This window comes from Pleurodeles waltl, chromosome 7, assembly GCF_031143425.1.
Source record: "Pleurodeles waltl isolate 20211129_DDA chromosome 7, aPleWal1.hap1.20221129, whole genome shotgun sequence".
In the NCBI taxonomy this organism is placed as follows: domain Eukaryota; kingdom Metazoa; phylum Chordata; class Amphibia; order Caudata; family Salamandridae; genus Pleurodeles; species Pleurodeles waltl.
In genome coordinates, this window is record NC_090446.1 from 404,892,084 (window position 1) to 404,911,533 (window position 19,450).

Consider the following 19,450-nt stretch of genomic DNA (forward strand, 5'->3'; position numbering starts at 1 on the left):
CCTGTATGGGCTTTTCTGCTCACCCTTGTACTGACCCATTCATCTTCTTTTCCAATTCTTGGGGAGAGGTCAGATCTGAGACTACAAGATACTGGTGTAACAAATCAGACACACAATTGTTAAGAATATGCTCTCTCAAGATTAGATATATAAACTTTCATAATCAGACACCTTGCTGCCTATCAACCAACCTTCTAAGGCCTTCACTGAACAGTCCACAAAATCTATCCAATCTTGTAAAGACTATTTTCTGGTTTCTCTGAACGTAATCCTATATTGTTCAGTGGTTAAGCCAACTACATCCAAGAGTGCAGTCTTCAGAACATAGTAGTTATCTGAATCATCTTCTCTGACAGTAAGGAGTCTATCTCTACTCTTGCCAGAGAAGGACAACCACAGAATAGCAGCCAACTGTACCTGAGGGACCCTATGAACTTTACAGGCCCTCTCAAGTGCAGCAAACGACTTGTAGATTCATCTCCCTCCTTGTAAAGGGGAACAATTTTATGCAGGTTTCTAGAATCAAATGTATGTTCCTTGACATTGTAACTTCTAAAACTTCTGCTGCCACCAGGGGGAACTAACACCAAACCCTGTCTTTCCATTTCCACAGCTAGGGATTCCCTATCTAAGGCCAACTGTTGCTGCTGTAGCCTCAGTCTGGCCTCCTCCAACCTCAGCTTTCTGCGTTCCCTATCTAGGGACTGGTCCTCAGGGCTGGATGTGTGTGACACTTCTGATACAGAAGTGACATGGGAATGAGCAGAGGTTGAGCTTTCCCTAACTTAGGTAGCCCTAGTGACCAGGCCTCTAGGTGTGAAGGGTGCCCTACTTGTGTGTGACCTGTTCCCACTACCAGCTACACTGGGTGGTTTGTTAAGAGAACGATCTGGGGAAGGTCTCTTCCCTACATCTCCAGGACCCTCTCCTGAATCTATCTGGTCAGGTTCCCCCTCTACCTTCCCCTCTGATTGTACGTGACCTTCAGGATGCTCCTGGTCATCTTGCGAGAGGAGATTCAAGAGGAAATCCTTATTGGGGATCTTCCCAATCCCTAAGCTTCTTTCTAAGCAGAGCCCCCTCAGTCTTTTGAAATTAAGATTCTCATAGGATGTCCTGAGAACCCTGGGGTAGCCTCAGTAGAAGACATAGGGCCAGATGTACGACCCGAGTTTTGTGACTCACAATTTGCGACTCGTTTGCAAGTCGCAAATTGTGATAGAAAGTTAGGAAAATTAGTAAGAAGTAAGCACAGCTATTTCACCTAACTTTTCAGAGAGAAAAAAAACATTTGGAAAAATAATTCCTTTAGAGTGAGATTAAGGCTGCTAGGTACAATTGTATATAGCTGTAAGAGTTAGAGTATACTTTTCTTGTGAAAACCAACAGTGACAAAGTGATAAGGCAATTGGAAGTACTTATCCAACCGCTGCACCACCAATGTGAGAAGCTGGCCTGGTCTGTAGTGGGTACCAGAGGTACTTACACCTTGTACCAGGTCCAGTTATCTACCTTAGTGAAATGTAGGCAGTGCCTAGCAGCTTAGGCTGTCTAGGGGTAGCTGTAGCAGAGCAGCCAAGGCTGAACTAGGAGACATGTAAAGCTCTTGCAATACCACTGTAGTCACACAGTACTGATACACAAGAAAGACAATACTCAGTGTTACCAAAAATAAAGCTACTTTATTTTAGTGACACAAGGCCAATATATATACAATATATACACTAGTAACCAAAATCAAGTAAGTAAGTAAGTCAGAAAAGAGTGCAAACAGTGAAAACCACAATAGATTGCAATGGGCCTAGGGACAACACAAACCATATACTAAAATAGTGGAATGCGAATGTCGGTTTCCCCCCTAGGCAAGTATAGTGTGTAGCGGGACGCTGGGATTGTAAGAAAGCACCAAAGGTAAGTAAAGTATTCCACCCCAGAGCCCAGGAAATCAGGAGTGAAGTGCAGAAAGTTTCCTCAGTACACAGTAGGAGTAGTGGTAAAGGATTATGCAAACACCAAGCAAGACTGCAAGACACCCACTATGGATTCCTGGACCTAAAGACCTGAGGAGAGAGGAGACCAAGTCCAGAAGTCGATGAAGAGTCTAGGAAGAACAGGAACCCCTTCTAATCCGGATGAAGGTGCAAAAGTGGATTCTCCGATTAGAAGAAAAGAGCAGAAATGAACCAAAGAAGACAATTGCAGGTTCCTGCTTGGTGCAAGAGATGTTCCACGTCGAGTCATTGGATGCAGGCTGGTTTTCGTCATTGGATTCCGCCAACAAGCCTTGGCTCACGCAAATGTTGCGGTTGGTGGGAAAAGGTGCTTTCTGGGCCCAGGAGGGACCTGGGTACCTCAACTCAGACGGAGGAGGCAGAGGGGGCTCTCAGCACTTTAGAGAGCCCTCTGAAGATCAGGCAGCACCCACAGGAGACCCAGACCACAGGGGCGAAGAAGTTGCAGAATGCAGTAGTTGCGGCACTACACAAAGGGATCCCACGCCGTCAGAGAACAACTCAGGGAGCTGAGCGGCACAGGATAGAGTGCTGGGGACCTGGGCTACACTGTGCATGAAGGACTTTTGGAAGAAGTGCACAGAAGCCCAAAGAGCTGCAGAAAAAGCAGTGCACAGGGGTGCTGTCTGCCATGGGGAGGCAAGCCCTTGCCTCCACCAAATTTGGACAGCTAGACCTTTGGACAGTCAGGTCCCTTCGGTCCACCACCTGTGTTTCAGGGATCACGCTTGTTGACAGGGGAGGAGTCCCAGAGTACCAGTTGTTGTTGCAGGGAGGTGTCTTCTGAAGCAGGGAAGCGACTCCGTCACTCCACGGGAGATTCAGATTCCTTCGGTCCTTCTGGTGCAGAATGAACACAGACAGTCCTCAGAGCATGCACAACCTGGAAACTGTTGCAGTTGCTGGCTGAAGCTGAAGTTGCAGGGTCACAGTAGCCTTCCTGGATACTTTGTTGCAGTTACAGCGTTCCTGGAGCAGTCTGTGGTTGATCCTACGGTCAGAAGCTGAAGCAGAGGATGCAGATGAGTCCTGGTGCAGTCTTGCAAAGCAAATCTGAGGATACACCCAGAGGAGAGACTCTAAATAGGCCTGTGAGGGGATTGGTTACCTACCCAGGTATGCACCTATCAGAAGTGGTCTCTTACGTCACCTGCTCACACTGGCCACTCAGATGCTGCCAGAGGATCCCCACACCTTGGAATCCAAGATGCCATTGCCAGGGACACTCTGGAGCTCTGGGCACCAGTGGTGGTGATGGACAGGGGAGTGGTCACTCCCCTTTCCTTTGTCCAGTTACGTGCCAGAGCAGGGACTGGTGGTCCCTGAACCAGTGTAGACTGGATAATGCAAGGAGGGCTCAGTTTGTGCCCTTCAAAGCATTTCCAGAGGCTCTGGGAGGATACCCCTCCAATGCCGGTAACACCTACTTCAAATGGGACCGTGTGTAAAACCCCTCTCCTAAAGGAAATGCACTGTTCTGCCTTCCTGGGATTGAGCTGCTCAATCTCCAGGAGGGCAGAAACCTGTCTGTGAGGTGGCAGCAGCTGTGTCTGCATTGGAAACCTCAGAGAGCTGGTTTGGCAGTACTGGGGGCCTATGGTAGAGCCCCCAGGGTGCATGAATTGGTCTCCCAATACCAGATGTGGATTGGGGGTTCAATGTAGACACCTCATATGGCGATATTTGGAGTTACCATTATGAAGCTACATATATGTATTGATATATAGGTACTACACGCTTATAATGGTGTCCCCGCTAATGCAAGGGTACCCTCACACACAGTAACTTTGCACCTAGCCTTCACTAACTGAAGGTTAGACATATAGGTGACTTATAAGTTACCAGGTGCAGTGAAAATGGCTGTGAAATAGTGTGTGCGCTATTTCACTCAGGCTGCAGTGGCAGTCCTAAAGGAGCGTTTGTATGAGCTTCTTATGTGTGGGAAAAGAAATGCTGCAGCCCAAAAGGATCTCCTGGAACCTCAATGCCCTGGGTACCTAGGTACCATATACTAGGGACTTATAAGGGGGGGTCTAGTGTGCCAATCTGAATTGGAATTTGGAGTCACTAGACTATAGTGACAAATTTGGTGAACAGAGAGAGCATAAGCACTGGAGTTTTGGATAGCAGAACTCCAGTGACACAGTCAAGCATAATGACAACACAGTAAATACACTGACACAAAGGGCACAAACTATGAGCACTGGTGTCCTGACTAGCAGGATCCCAGTGAGACAGTTAAAAACACACTGACAAATAGGCAGAAATTGGGGGTAACATGCCAAGAAGGATGGTACTTTCCTACACAACCCCCGCCCAAACGAGGGACATTAAGGTTAACCTTGCCCAGATGAGTCTTCATTGTCTAAGTGGAAATATCTGGAGAGACCATCTGCATTGGATTGATTACTCCCAGGTCTATGTTCCACTGTAAAGTCCATACCCTGTAGGGAAATGGACCACCACAACAATTTAGGGTTTTCTCTTTTCATCTGTTTTAACCATAACAGAGGTTTGTGGTCTGTCTGAACTATGAAGTGAGTCCCAAATAAGTATGGTATCAACTTTTTCAGGGCCGAGACCACAGCAAAGGCCTCTCTCTCTATGGCTGACCAACGTTTTCTCTAGGGGTCAACCTCCTACTGATAAAAGCAACAGGTTGATCCTGGCCCTCTGAGTTTAGTTGTGAAAGCACTGCCCCAACCCCAAGTTCAAAAGCATCTGTCTGGACAATTAATTGTTTCGAGTAGTTTGGGCTTTTTAGAACAGGTGCAGTACACATAGCCTGCTTAAGCTCCTCAAAAGCTCTTTGACAGCTGGCTGTCCATAATACCTTTTTGGGCATCTTTTTAGAACTGAGGTCATTAAGAGGGGTAACAATGAAGCCATAGTTCTTAATGAACCTCCTGTAATACCCAGTGGGACCAAGAAAGGCTCCGACTTGGGTCTGAGTAGTAGGGGGAGCCCAGTCCAAAATTGTCTGGATCTTATCCTGTAGTGAGTCAATCTGTTCCCCACCAACTAGGTGTCCCAGTTAAACCACTTTCCCCTGCCCTATGTGGCATTTAGAAGCCTTGATAGTGAAGCCTGCCTTTTGCAGGGCCTCCAAAACTTTCTGCAGGTGGACCAGGTGGTCATTCCAGGTAGAGCTAATACAGTAATATTGTCCAGATATGTTGCAATGAATGCTTCCACACCTTGGAGGACTGTGTTCACCAGTCACTGGAAAGTGGCAGGTGCATTTTTCAGACCAAATGGCATAACTGTGAATTTATAATGCCCTTCAATGGTTGAAAATGCAGTTTTTGGTTTATCATCCTCTGATAATTTGATATGCCAATACCCTGCAGTCAAATCAATGGTGCTTAGATACTTGGCAGATGCCAGTGTATCTATTAGCTCATCTGCCCTGGGTATAGGGTGAACATCTGTTTTTGTAACTGTATTGACTCCTCTGTAGTCTACAAAAAAACTAATTTGCCTTTTTCCATTTTGACCATGAGGTTTGGGGACAAGCACCACTGTGCTGGCACAGGGGCTGTCTTAGTGCTCAATTACTCCTAGGTCCAACATCTTCTGAACCTCAGACTTAATACAGTCTCTGACATGGCCAGGCTGCCTATAAGTCTTACTTTTGACAGGTGACCTGTCTCCAGTATCAATAGTATGTTCACATCAAGTAGCCTGACCAAGTGTGAGTGAAAAGCATTAAAACAAAATTGGCCTAGGAGGTTCTTGCAGTCCTCCTTTTGCTCTGCAGTGAGGCAGTGTGCAAGGATAATCACCTCCACTGAGCCAGCTGCAGTGTTGGAGAAGAGGTCAGGGAGAGGGTCACTCTCTTCCCCCTGCCCCTCATCTGTGGCCATGAGTAGGGGTTAAGGCGGCTGACATGAAGTACCCTGAGGGGACTTCTGGGAGTGCCAAGGTCCACAAAGTATGTGACCTCACCCTTCTTTTCCAGAATTAGATGTGGTCCACTCCATTTGTCTTGGAGTGCTCTTGGTGCGACAGGCTCCATTACCCACACCTTCTGTCCTGGATGGTGCTTAGTCAGGAAAGCCTTCTGGTGATGCTATTTCTTTTGAAGCTCTTGGCTGGCCTGAAGGTTCTTAGTGGCCTTTTTCATGTACTGAGCCATTCTTGATCTTAGGCCAAGCACATAATTCACAATGTCTTGTTTAGGGGTCTTCAAGGGTTGCTCCTACCCCTCTTTGACAAGTGCAAGTGGACCCCTAACAGGATGACCAAATGGAAGTTCAAATGGGCTGTAGCCCACTCATTTCTGGGGTACCTCCCTGTAGGCAAAAAGGGAGGCATGGCAGGAGGACATCCCATCTCCTTCTGAGTTTTTCAGAGAGTCTCATGATCATGCTTTTCAGAGTTTTGTTAAATCTCTCAACCAGTCCATTTGTTTGTGGATGATAGGGTGTGGTGAATTTATAGGTTACACCACACTCCTTCCACATTGCTTTTAAGTATGCAGACATGAAGTTACTACCCCTGTCAGATACTACCACTTTAGGAAAGCACACTCTGGAAAATATTCCCAGGATGGTCTTTGCCACTGCCGGAGCTGTAGTGGTCCTTAAGGGGATTGCTTCTGGGTATCTGGTGGCATGGTCCAATACCACTAAGATGAATCTGTTTTCAGAAGCAGTTGGAGGGTCTAGGGGGCCAACATTATCAACCCCTACCCTTTCAAATGACACCCCAACCACAGGCAGTGGGATTAAGGGGGCCTTTGGGGTGCCACCAGTTTTGCAACTGGCCTGGCAAGTGACACAAGAGCGACAGAATTATTTTGTGTCCTCTGACATGTGAGGCCAGTGAAAGTGAGGAACAAGTCTGTCCCAGATCTTACTTTGCCCTAGATGTCCAGTCAGAGGAATATCATGTGCAAGAGTTAGGAGCAATTCCCTATACTGCAAAGGTGATGACCAGTCTCATGGTAGCATCACGTTTTGGGTCCCTTGCCTCAGTATATTGGAGATTGTTCTCCCAGTAAACACTGTGTGAGTCACTGATATCTCCAGCTTGCTGTTTAACAGATTGCTGTCTTAGATCCTCTAGTGTGGGACAGGTCTGCTGTGCCACACTCAGTTCTTCCCTGGCAGGCCCCCCTGCACCCAAGATTTCAGCTGTGTCAGCCTGAAGCTCCTCTGGTGTAGGTACTGCACAAGGAGTTGACTCTTCCTCATCAAAAGGGGCATCTTCTGCAGAGGGAGGGATAGCTGACAAGGGTTTGCCCTTTCTACTCTTGGTTTTTGGGAGCACTTGGTCTATTGCTCCAGATCAAAGTTTCCCTGTCCTCTTTGCTTCTTGGCTTAAGCCCTGGTAAGAGCAAAGATGTGCCCTTGAATGCCCCGCATGGCTGCATGGGCCTCCAATTCCACTTAAACCCAAGCTGAAGCTTCCAAATCTTTGCCCAATAGACACTCTACCGGTAAGTCAGTGGATATCACAACCTTTTTAGGACCAGTACCCCCCCCCCAGTTGAGATTCATAACAGCCATTGAGTGGCTAACAGCGCTGTTATGGATGTCAGTAACTTGGTACTGATGACCAAGTAGGTGTTGCTCAGGGCAACCAGTTTCCCCATCACCATAGTGACACTGGCACCTGTGTCCCTGTAGGCCTCAACCTGAGCACTATTTATTAGGGGTAGTTGCGTGTACTTATCCATATTAAGGGGACAAGCAACTAAGGTGGCAAGGTCAATGCCACCATCAGAGACTAAAACAGCTGCAGTGGTCTCCCTAACTAGACCAACCCACACTACATTACCAAAAGTGAGCCCAGCTACACCCTTTGTTTGGCTATTTGTAGAATTTTTCCCACCACCACTGCTATTACTAGGGGCACTAGTGGAAGCAGTGGGGGTTGTGGTGGTGGGAGGTTTGGTGTTTATCTTGGGACAAGTGGGATCACTTGCCCAATGGCCTTTGATTTTACACAAATAACACTAAGGCTTTTTCTGAGGTTAGAAGGGGATTTGGGCCGACCAACCCAGAGGATTTTTGTGGGGCTAATGAAGACTCTGACTTTTTTTATTTTGAGTTCATTCGGTCTAGAGATCTATGCCATTTAAAATAACAAAGATAACAATCATACATAATAAATAGTGTTTGTTGAAAAAAAAAAAAAAAAACAATATAAAAACAGTAGTAATCAGGACAATATTAGAATAAGATCAACAAGACTAAATATTTGGTTATAGATAAAAAGTACAATAAATAAGACATGGCTTAAAATGTTAAGAGAGAAAGGATAAAAACTAGGATATAAAATTCTGTCTAACATACCAATGAGTGCAAATATTTCCCCGTTAAGACCTGGCCCTCGTCAATCCTCATATAGGGGGCAACAGGCTCCTGCTAAAACATTTCTACTGATACTACTAAAAAATAACAGCTGAGACTCCTTCTGTCGACTAATGTCAGGATGACTCACATGCCCTTTAAAACAATAAGCCTACGCCGGATGTACCAGGCCTCCGCTAAAAATTTGGTAACTGTAATAGCTACCCCGGAGGATGTGTCGTATGTACAAATTCTGGTGGCGTTTGCTCTATCGTGTAATGACATGTTTTTGCAGAGGGGAATGATCCACCTCCCTCTGGGACTCTTATACAAAGGGCAAAAAAATAGTATGTGCTCTATTGTTTCTTTACAATTTTGGCAAGAGATACATCTATCATTTGAAACGATGTTAGATGACCAGTGAGCCGTAAAACCATTGATAGGCAGTGTGCCATATCTTAGTTGGAGATATAAAGCACGGGCGTACGGAGGCATGGGAAGGTTCAAGAAGTTCTCAGGCCAGGGCTCGTGCTTAAGTTGGAGGAATTCCATTGTTAGCCTGCCCGCCCCTTTTTGATGCAAGGAGTCTTCATTGACTTTCTCCCAATATCTTTTTGTGACAAGTTTCCTTGCATTATCGGGGATTTGCTCCGGGTATTTCCAGTAGGAAGGAAAACCTATTTTGACCCAGGCAGATTTCATTTCCTTAAACCATGGAATTTTCTCCAGTGCTTGGGGGGTGGCTGTGAGCTCTCTTATGGCCAGCCTGTATGGTTCAAGTTCAACAGATTTCCATAAACGAATCCAATAGGAAAGAGGCCTTAGGGCTGCTGTGGTTTTAATACTGTTTAAACCTAGGTCTAGCCTTAGAGGCGTCATTGGTGAGCCCATACCTAGGCGGGCGATCTGTCTAAGAAAATGGTTTTCCTTGATTTGCAGAGTATCAAGGTTTTTGTGGTACCCCCAGAGTTCCGCTCCATAGAGGGCCGCTGCTCTGATTTGGACATTGTAAATCTCTGCAAGTATGTTCAGGGGAGGGCTCTGAGCCTTTCTCGATCTACGGACAAGGGCCCCACCTCTCTGGCTTATAATGAGAGCCCCTTTGTCAAGGGCTGCCTTCCATTTGCCTGTGGTCGATAGTCTGAAACCCAAGTAGTCGAACTCTTCTACTTTCTCCAATGGGATCGAGTTCATTTCTATGCTAGCACGTGATCGTTTCTTGGAGGTACTATATATCATGAGTTTTGTTTTCTTAATGTTTATGTCCAGGCCATAGTCACTACAAAAAACACAAAATTGATTGATCAGGTTTTGGATTCCCATTGGCGATTTAGATATCAAAATTGTGTCATCTGCATATAGCAGACACGGGATTTTTTTCCCAACCAATTTAGGTGAATAATTTATGCAGTTCTCTAAGTAGTGGATGCAATTATTGATATATAGCAGAAAAAGAGTGGGTGCCAGGACACATCCCTGTCTAACTCCTTTTTTAATAACTACGGGGTCAGTCAACTCGCCCCCCTGGCCACATCTAATTTGAGCGAAGGTATCTTCATGCAGTTGAGCAATGAGTTTCAGGAGACCAGATGGCACTCCCATGTTAGATAATGTTGACCACAGCAGGTTCCTGGGGATCAAATCAAATGCGGCTCTGAGGTCTATAAAGACCACGTAAAGATTGCCCCTCCCCAGGTCAACGTTCTTCCATTTTATTGACATGAATCTTAGGGCTTGGTCAACTGTACTCACTGCAGGTCTAAATCCTGCTTGTAGGTCAGAAAGAGCTTCGGACTCCATAATCCATTCCTCAAGATGGAACAGAAGATGCTTTGCATAGATTTTCTGGGAGTTATCAAGGAGGCTAATCGGACGATAGTTGGCAGGGATGCTCGGATTTCCTTTTTTGAAAATGGGTACTATTTCAGCCCCTTTCCAAGTGGGTGGAGCGGGGGCCCCTGCTGCAATAGCATTGCAGATAAGGTTGAGGTATGGTGCCCATATGTCTGGTCTTGATTTGTATAGATCACCTGGAATCTTGTCTGGGCCAGGGGCCTTTCCCCATTTCAATGCGTCAATTGCTGCTCTTGTTTCGGTTAGAGAGAATGAGATCGGGGTGGTCTCTTGGTTTATTGAGGCATCGGGGGTCCACAGAGATGCTTCAGATGGCCCTTCGTATAGTTGCCCAAAGTGCTCTACCCATGATGCTGAGGGGATTGAAGAACCAGGTGCGGCAGGGGAATTGCTACAGTCATCAGTTATTAGTTTCCAGAACCTAGATGTGTCATTGGATTTAGCAGTCTCCAAAATAATAACACATCTGGCCTCTTCCCAACTTCTGCGTGCCTTAGAACATTCCTTCTTATAAACTTTTCTAGCTGTTCTTAACATCCCAACATGGCCATCTTTTATTGCTTCCAGGAGAGACAGTTGTGCTTCTCTGCAACAACTGTCAAACCAAGGAGCGCAGTGCTTTTTGTTAGGATTATTAAGAACATTTTTTGTAAAGAGATGCTTTAAAGATTGGAACAGGTCAGTGTGGGCTGCTAAGACTCTGTCACCCTCCCCATTCTCATTTAGCCGGATCATGCACTCCATCTGGTTGGCAAGCAGGTTGTAAATAGGTGCCAGGTATTTAGGGGAAGAACTAATAGATTCCCATTTTAGGTTGCGTCTGTTATTAGTTAGAGCCAGCTGGGAGGCATGGCTCTTGGAGTAGGGCACATTGAACGAAGGAAAAAGTCCTCTGGTCGATAAAATCAACGGGTCATGATCACTCTCAATTTGCTTTTGGACCCTCATATCGAACATGTGGCTCCAGAGTCGAATGTCAAGAAGTATATAATCAATACGACTGCTGAGCCTTCCGCGCCTAAAGGTAGCTTGCAAATTTACATACGAGCGCGAGCGACCGTTACAGGCTCGGAGGCCATGGGCTAGTGTGATATCGGCCAGTAAGCGCGCAGATTTATTCAGCCTTGTTTTTTTGTTGGAGACTAGCTGAGGGATGCCCCAATGGGCATCCTCTTCTTTATATATTCCTTGGACTAGAGGATTAGGTTCAAAAGTGACATTAAAATCCCCTCCAATCAAAATAAAGAAGGAGGGATTGTTTTTGAGGAAACTGTCCAAAATGGACAGGACATCAGAATCAGCATGGGAGCTCACATTCCTGTTATAGATATTAATTAAAAGTAAAGGTCTCTCTTCAGAAATCATTATTAATAGGACTTGCAAGTCACGGCAACCCGTATCTATTTCTTCTATCTTGCACCTAAGAGAAGTGTTGATCCACACAAGCAGCCCTCCCGATGGTCTCCTAGAAGATGACTTGCGTGCTGGGACCCAATAGCTTTTGAAGCCTAGTCTATATTTGGGTTCTAATGCCCACATTTCTTGGGAGAGACAGATCAGGTGATCATCAATAAGGCAGCCCCATCCTGGGCTTTGTAATTTGCTTTCCAACCCTGCTATGTTCCAGCTGAGTACCTTATCGAGATCCTCTGTTTTTATGGACCCTGCTTTATTCTGAGGATATTTCCCACCGGGGGAGGAACTACTAAGAACCATGCTAATTCCCTCAGGTGTATTAGGACCAGTGGCTTTCTCACTATGTGCCTTGTGAACCTCGCTGGATATAGCCCCAGCTATAAATGAATTAGGTAGGTTGGACCCCAGAATGTGTAGAACAGTTGACGGGGACAGAATACATTCCTTGCTTGCTTGGCTCGTGATGCTTGTTGATGATCCCTGATTAACAGGATCTGCCAAGGTCAAAGGGGCAACAGAGTTAGAGATGCTGAGGGCAGTGGGATAAATGTCCTCAGTCTCACCATTGCTCAAAGCCACTTCCGAAAGGTCATCTCCTAGTCAGTCTATCTCAGAAAGAGATGACGAAGGGCATCTAGGGCCATGTGCAGGGATAGACTGTGTGTGGATAGCCGGGGGAGCCCCGTATAACGTTGGCTGTTGTCTACTCCAAGCTGGCATGGGAGGTGGATAAAACACTTGTAGCCTGCAAAGGGAGGTTTTTTCAGTTATAGGATAAGGTCTGTTAGCGTTTAAAAAGAGCCGTTGAACAAGGTCAGGAGAATTGAAGTTGATGACTATGCAGTCCCCTGAACCGATCTTCGCTAGGGAGCCCACCCACCCTACCCTTCTCACCATCAGTATTGAGGGTGTCATGGAAAAAGCAAACCCTGCATTCACGTGCAACCAATGGGTAACCTTGTTTTTAAGTTCGATAAAAGATTCAGTGGAATGAGGTTTGAGTTCAGGGACATTCAATATAATGAGTACATAATGACATGATTCTGGTGGCAAATGGAGCACTTTTTGATCTGGCAGACCCCTAGTCTTGTCACTCTTCTGGCGTTCTGTATGCGGGTACTCCCAAGTGGGGTTGCCAACTCCCAAATTAGTTACTGGATTATTCAATGGGGCGTTTCCTTTTATGAAGGGAACTGAGACCCTGTGGGGCTTATTCATTAAAATACTAGCTGTTTTGACGGTGCTGGGCCAATCTTGATTTAAAGAAGAAAAAGGGATTTTGGCTATTTGGCCGGTGGGTCTGTTGGCAGTGATGAGGTTATGGTTGACAAGGGGATGGGATTGGATTTCTACGGGTGTAACAATTTTAGGTGGCTGACTGTTAATAAGGCTTTCCAATTTGTCCTCGATTGATTGGAGGAGGGTTAGAATTGGGAGAAATCGTTTTGAAAGCTCATCTTTTATGAGATCCCTGGTGTGCTCATTTGCATGGCACTCGTTTGTGTTGTGTAAGGGGGATAATACCGTATCCTTATTAGAGGGTTGGGCCATGTTAGAGGGGCTCAAAGTCCTAGACCGTTTGTTTTTGAAAGCGGGTTCCCTTCGTTTCCTTTTTCCTTTGGTATTGGAATCTGCTAAGGTGAGGGGGCCTTCATTTGTGGGACTCTGGGCCGGCAGAATACGGGCAGCACGGGTGGTGATTACAGTTGTGGTTTCGTCCTGGTTCTCCTGGGAGTTTTTAGAGGGGGAAGGGAAAGGGGAAGTCAGTACAGGCTGAAATTCTATTCGCGGGAGGGCTGTAGGGCCGAGCTATCATGGATTAGGATGTTGGTTGAAGAAGGGGGGGCAGCTAAACGTCGCTGCACTAACTCAATTTCTTTTTCAAGTTCCCCAACAGCCTTTTGCAGGAAACCATCTAAGGTTCTGTTAGAGTGCTGCTTTCCTTCCAACCCACCCCCACGTCGACAGACCATTATTCTTTAAATCAGAGGCCTTTAGTGAGCCCCCGGCTTATATGGATGTGTAGGCCTATGAGACCCAGCCACTGACACTATAGTGTGATTAATAAGTTTCTCAGACCCTACTGTTAACAAATCTCAAAGACGGGACCACAGTAAAATGCCCAAAGCGTGTATATATATATATATATATATATATATATATATATATATATATCGCCTGACCCAACCACTTATCGGGAGCAGACGGGCACAGGGCGGGTGATGAATTATGGTCTCCTGCCCTTGGGAGAAAAAGAATGGTGCCACCTCCTTCCACCCTCCAAAAAACGTAATTCAATAAGCAGTTGTATGATGAACTGAAATAAATTCGGCTGGGTACACGGAAAAGTCTGCAAGTGTCCAGTTTAGGTTAATAGTTTTCCACGTACTTGGTGGGCCTGGGGCTCTGTGGGAGGACTGCACACACACCGAGCAGTGGAACCTGAGATCTCCTTCAGGCAGCCATAGACAAGTTTGCTGTATGGTCCACGTCTTAGGGTAGATGTCAGGGGGGTGGCCCTGCCCTGCCTCTTCCTGGCAATGACGGGAAAGGACGGGCCCGCCCTTGGCCCGGGCGCCGCCCGCGCGCGTCCCGCGCTGCGGGAGCGCAAAGATAGTTTTAAAGGGCTCCTGCCCTATTGACACACCTCCCGGCAGCAGAGCAGCGCTTCCCGCGACGGCGGGAGCACGAAGATAGTTTTAAAGGGCTCCTGCCCTATTGACACACCTCCCGGCAGCAGAGCAGATCTTCCCGCGACGGCGGGAGCGCGAAGATAGTTTTAAAGGGCTCCTGCCCTATTGGCACACCTCCCGGCAGCAGAGCAGCGCTTCCCGCGACGGCGGGAGCGCGAAGATAGTTTTAAAGGGCTCCTGCCCTATTGACACACCTCCCGGCAGCAGAGCAGCGCTTCCCCGACTCTGACTTCTTGTCTTTGTCCCCACCCTTGTCATGTGACTTATGATCCTTCTGCTTGCTGTCCTTGTCACCGCCTGAATGAGCTTTTCGGCACACCCTTGTTCTGACCCATTTGTCTGCCTTCTTTCCCAATTCTTTGGGAGAGGTCAGATCTGAGTCTACAAGATACTGGTGTGACAAATCAGACACACAATTGTTAAGAATATGCTCACTCAAGATTAGATTATATAAACTTTTATAATCAGACACCTTGCTGCCATGCAACCAACCTTCTAAGGTCTTCACTGAACAGTCCACAAAATCTATCCAATCTTGTGAAGACTCTTTTCTGTTTCTCTAACCTTAATCCTATATTTTTCCAGTGGTTAAGCCAACTCCTTCCAAGAGTGCAGTCTTTAGAACATTGTAATTATCTGAATCATTTTCTCTGACAGTAAGGAGTCTATCTCTACTCTTGCTAGAGACGGACAACCACAGAATAGCAGCCCATTGTACCTGAGGGATCCTCTGAACTTTACAGGCCCTCTCAAGTGTAGCAAACCACTTGTAGATTTCATCCCCCTTCTTGAAAGGGGGAACAATTTAATGCAGGTTTCTAGAATCAAATGTATGTTCTTTGACATTGTAACTTTCAAAACTGCTGCTGCTGCTGCTGCCACCATGGGGAACTAACCCCAACCCCTGTCTTTCCCTTTGCACAGCTAGGGATTCCCTATTTAAGGCCCACTGCTGTAGCATCCGTCTGTCCTCCTCAAACCTCAGCTTTCTGAGTTCCCTATCTAGAGACTGGTCCTCAGGGCTGGATGTGTGGGGCACCTCTGATACAGAGGTGACATGGGAATGAGCAGAGGTTGATCTTTCCCTAACTTATGTAGCCCTAGTGACCTGGCCTCTAGGCGTGAAGGGTGCCCTACTTGTGTGTGACCACTTCCCACTACCAGCTACACTAGGTGGTTTGTTAAGAGAAAGATCTGGGGAAGGACCCTTCCCTGCATCTTCGGGACCCTCTCCTGAATCTACCTGGTTAGGTTCCCCCTCTACCGCCCCCTCTGGTTGTACATGACCTTCCGGATGCTGCTGGTCATCTTGCAAGAGGAGATTCAAGAGGAAATCCTTATTGGGGTTCTTCCCAAGCCCTAAGCTTCTTTCTAAGCAGAGCTCCCTCAAACTTTTGAATTTAAGATTCTCATAGGATGTCTTGACAACCCTGGGGGTAGCCTCAATAGAAGACATAGGGCCATTTGTACAACCCCGAGTTTTGTGACTCACAATTTGTGACTCGTTTGCAAGTCCCAAATTGTGATAAAAATTTAGGAAAATTAGTATGAAGTAAGCACAACTATTTCACCTAATTCTTTAGAGAGAAAGAAAAACATTTAGAAAACAATTTCTTTAGAATGAGATTGAGGCTGCTAGGTACAATTGTATATAGCTTTAAGAGCTAGAGTATACTTTTCTTGTGAAAACCAACATTGACAAAGTGATAAGGCAATTGCAAGTACTTATCCCACCGCTGCACCACCAATGTGAGAAGCCTGGTTTGTAGTGGGTACCAGGGGTAGTTACACCTTATACCAGGTCCAGTGGTCCACCTTAGTGAACTGTAGGCAGTGTCTAACAGCTTAGGCTATCTAGGAGTAGCTGTAGCAGAGCAGCCAAGGCTGAACTAGGAGACATGCAAAGCTCTTGCAATACCACTATAGTCACATAGGACTGATATACAAGACAATAGTCAGTGTTACCAAAAATAAAGCTACTTTATTTTAGTGACACAAGGCCAAAAATATCTTAGAGGCAATACCCCTACTTGAGGTAAGTATTATACACAATATATACTAGTAACCAAAATCAGGTAAGTATACAGTTAGAAAATAGTGCAAACAGTGAAAAACACAATAGATTGTAATGGGCTTAGGGGCAACACAAACCATATATTAAAATAGTGGAATGCGAATGTCGGTTTCCCCCCTAGGCAAGTGTAGTGTGTAGAGAGGCTCTGGGGGTGTACGAAATCACCAAAGGTAAGTAAAGTACCCCAATCCAGAGCCCAGGAAAACAGGAGTAAAGTACAGCAAGTTTCCTCAGAACACACTAGGAGTCGTGGTAAAGGATTATGCAAAAAACAAGCATGACTGCAAGACACCAACAATGGATTCCTGGACCTGAAGACTTGTGGAGAGAGGAGACCAAGTCCAGAAGTCGATGAAGAGTCCAGAAAGAACAGGAGCATCTGCTAACCTGGATGAAGGTGCACAAGTGGATTCTCTGGTTAGAAGAAAAGAGCAGAAATGCACCAAAGAAGACAGCTGTGGGTTCCTGCTTGGTGCAAGAGATGTCGCAACTCGAGTTGTTGGATGCAGGCTGTTTTTTGTCATTGGATTCCGCTAACAAGCCTTGACTAATGCAAATGCACTGTTGGTGGGAAGGGGTGCTACCAGGGCCAAGGAGGTACCTGGGTACCTCAACTCCAACTGAGGAGGCAGAGGGGGCCGCCAGCACTTTGGAGAGCCCTCAGAAGACCAGGCAGCACCACAGGAGTCCCAGAACATGGGGACAAAGGAGTTGCAGAATGTGGTCGCCGCAGCACTACACAAAAGGATCCCACACCGCCGGAGAACAACTTAGAGAGCTGAGTGTCGCAGGATAGAGTGCTGGGGACCGGGTTACACTGCGCACAAAGGACTTTAGGAAAAAATTCACAAAAGCCCAAGGAGCTGCAGAACATGCAGTGCACAAGGGTGCTGTCTGGCACGGGGAGGCAAGCCCTTACTTCAACCAAATTTGAACAGCTGGACCTTTCGACAGTCAGGATCACTTCGGTCCACCACCTGTGTTCCAGGGATCACGCATGTCAACAGGAGAGGAGTCCCAGAGTACCGGTTGTCGTTGCAGAGAGGTGCCTCCTGAAGCAGGGAAGTGACTCTGTCACTCCACAGGACCTTCCTTTGGTCCTTCTGGTGCAGAATGAAGACAGGCAGTCCTCGGAGCGTGCACAACCTGAAAACTGTTGCAAATGCTGGCTGGAGCTGAAGTGGCAGGGTCACAGTAGCCTTCCTGGATACTTTGTTGCAGTTACAGCGTTCCTGGAGCAGTCTGCAGTTGATCCGACGGTCAGAATTTGAAGCAGAGGATGCAGATGAGTCCTGGTGGAGTCTTGCAAACCGAATCTGAAGAAACACCCTGAGGAGAGACCCTAAATAGGCCTGTGAGGGGGATTGGCTACCTACCCAGGTATGCACCTATCAGGAGGGGTCTCTGAGGTCACCTGCTGGCACTGGCCGCTCAGATTCTCCCAGAGGGTCCCCACACCTTAGAATTCAAGATGGATAATGCCAGGGACACTCTGGAGGATGGACAGGGGAGCGGTCACTCCCCTTTCCTTTGTCCAGTTTCGTGCCAGAGCAGGGACTGGGGGTTCCTGAACCGGTGTAGACTGGATTATGCAAGGAGGGCACCGTTTGTGCCCTTAAAGCATTTCCAGAGGCTCTGGGAGGATACCTCTCTCATGCCGGTAACACCTATTTCCAATGGGAGAGGGTGTAAAACCCCTCTCCTAAAGGAAATGAATTGTTCTGCCTTCCTGGGATTGAGCTGCTCAATCCCCAGGAGGTCAGAAACCTGTCTGTGAGGTGGCAGCAGCTGGGGCTGCAGTGGAAACCTCAGAGAGCTGGTTTGCCAGTACTGGGGGTCCATGGTGGAGCCCCCAGGGTGCATGGAATTGGCCCCCAATACCAGAATTGGATTGGGGGTTAAATTTCTCAATCTTAGACACCTGACATGGCCATATTGGGAGTTATCATTGTGAAGCTACATATATGTATTGACATTTATGTCGTGCACGCTTATAATGGTGTCTCCACACTCAGGAAGTCCAGGAAATTGGCCCTGTACAACGTGGGGGCACCTTTGCTAGTGCAAGGGTGCCCTCACACACAGTAACTTTGCACCTAGCCTTCAGTAACTGAAGGTTAGACACATGGGTGACTTATAAATTACCTTGTGCAGTGAAATGGCTGTGAAATTGTGTGTGCACTGTTTCATTCAGGCTGCATTGGCAGTCCTGAAGGAGTGTTTGTATGAGCTCCTTATGGGTGACAAAAGAAATGCTGCAGCCCATAAGGATCTCCTGGAGCCCCAATGCCCTGGGTACCTAGGTACCATATACTAGGGAATTATATGGGGGGGGGGGGTCCTGTGTGCCAATCTGAATTGGAATATGGAGTCACTAGTCTATAGTGACATTTTCTTTTAAACAGGGAGAGCATAAGCACTGGAGTTCTGGTTAGCGGAACTCCAGTGACACAGTCAAGCATACAGACAACACAGTAATACACACTGACATATAGGTCACAAACTATGGCCACTGGTATCCTGACTAGCAGGATCCCAGTGAGACAGTTAAAACACACTGACAAATAGGTAGAAATTGGAGGTAACATGCCAAGAAGGATGGTACTCTCCTACAGAATTCAATTAGAAAGTCACTCGCCCCATTCTGTGTGAAGTTCACAAACTTTTCAGTGTTAGACGACTTTAAACTTCATGTTGACAATATGCACAATATGTTGGCACACAGAATTTTGGATACTTCCCAATAATGCCAGCAGCCTTACAAGAGTAAGATTCTCTTAAAACTAGAGTAAAGTCAGGAAACAACAGTTCTTGGTTTGCTAAAGGTCTCCAAAGCACCCTTAATTGGTTCAGCCAAAGAGGATGCTGAACAAGCCAACCAATGATTGTCTAGGGCTGCTGATCAGTTGGTGACTCTAAAACAAATATTTTCCACCAGGAAGACAACCCCAGCCCCTTGATTTTCTTCTACATTGATGGAGTAAACAAACATCTCTAAACACCTGGAGAGGAAACAGAGGCTAGACTATAAGAAAGAAAACAAAGCAGTCTTCAAAAAAGTGTTAAAACTGTATTGTAAAGCAATTAAAGCAGCACAATTGG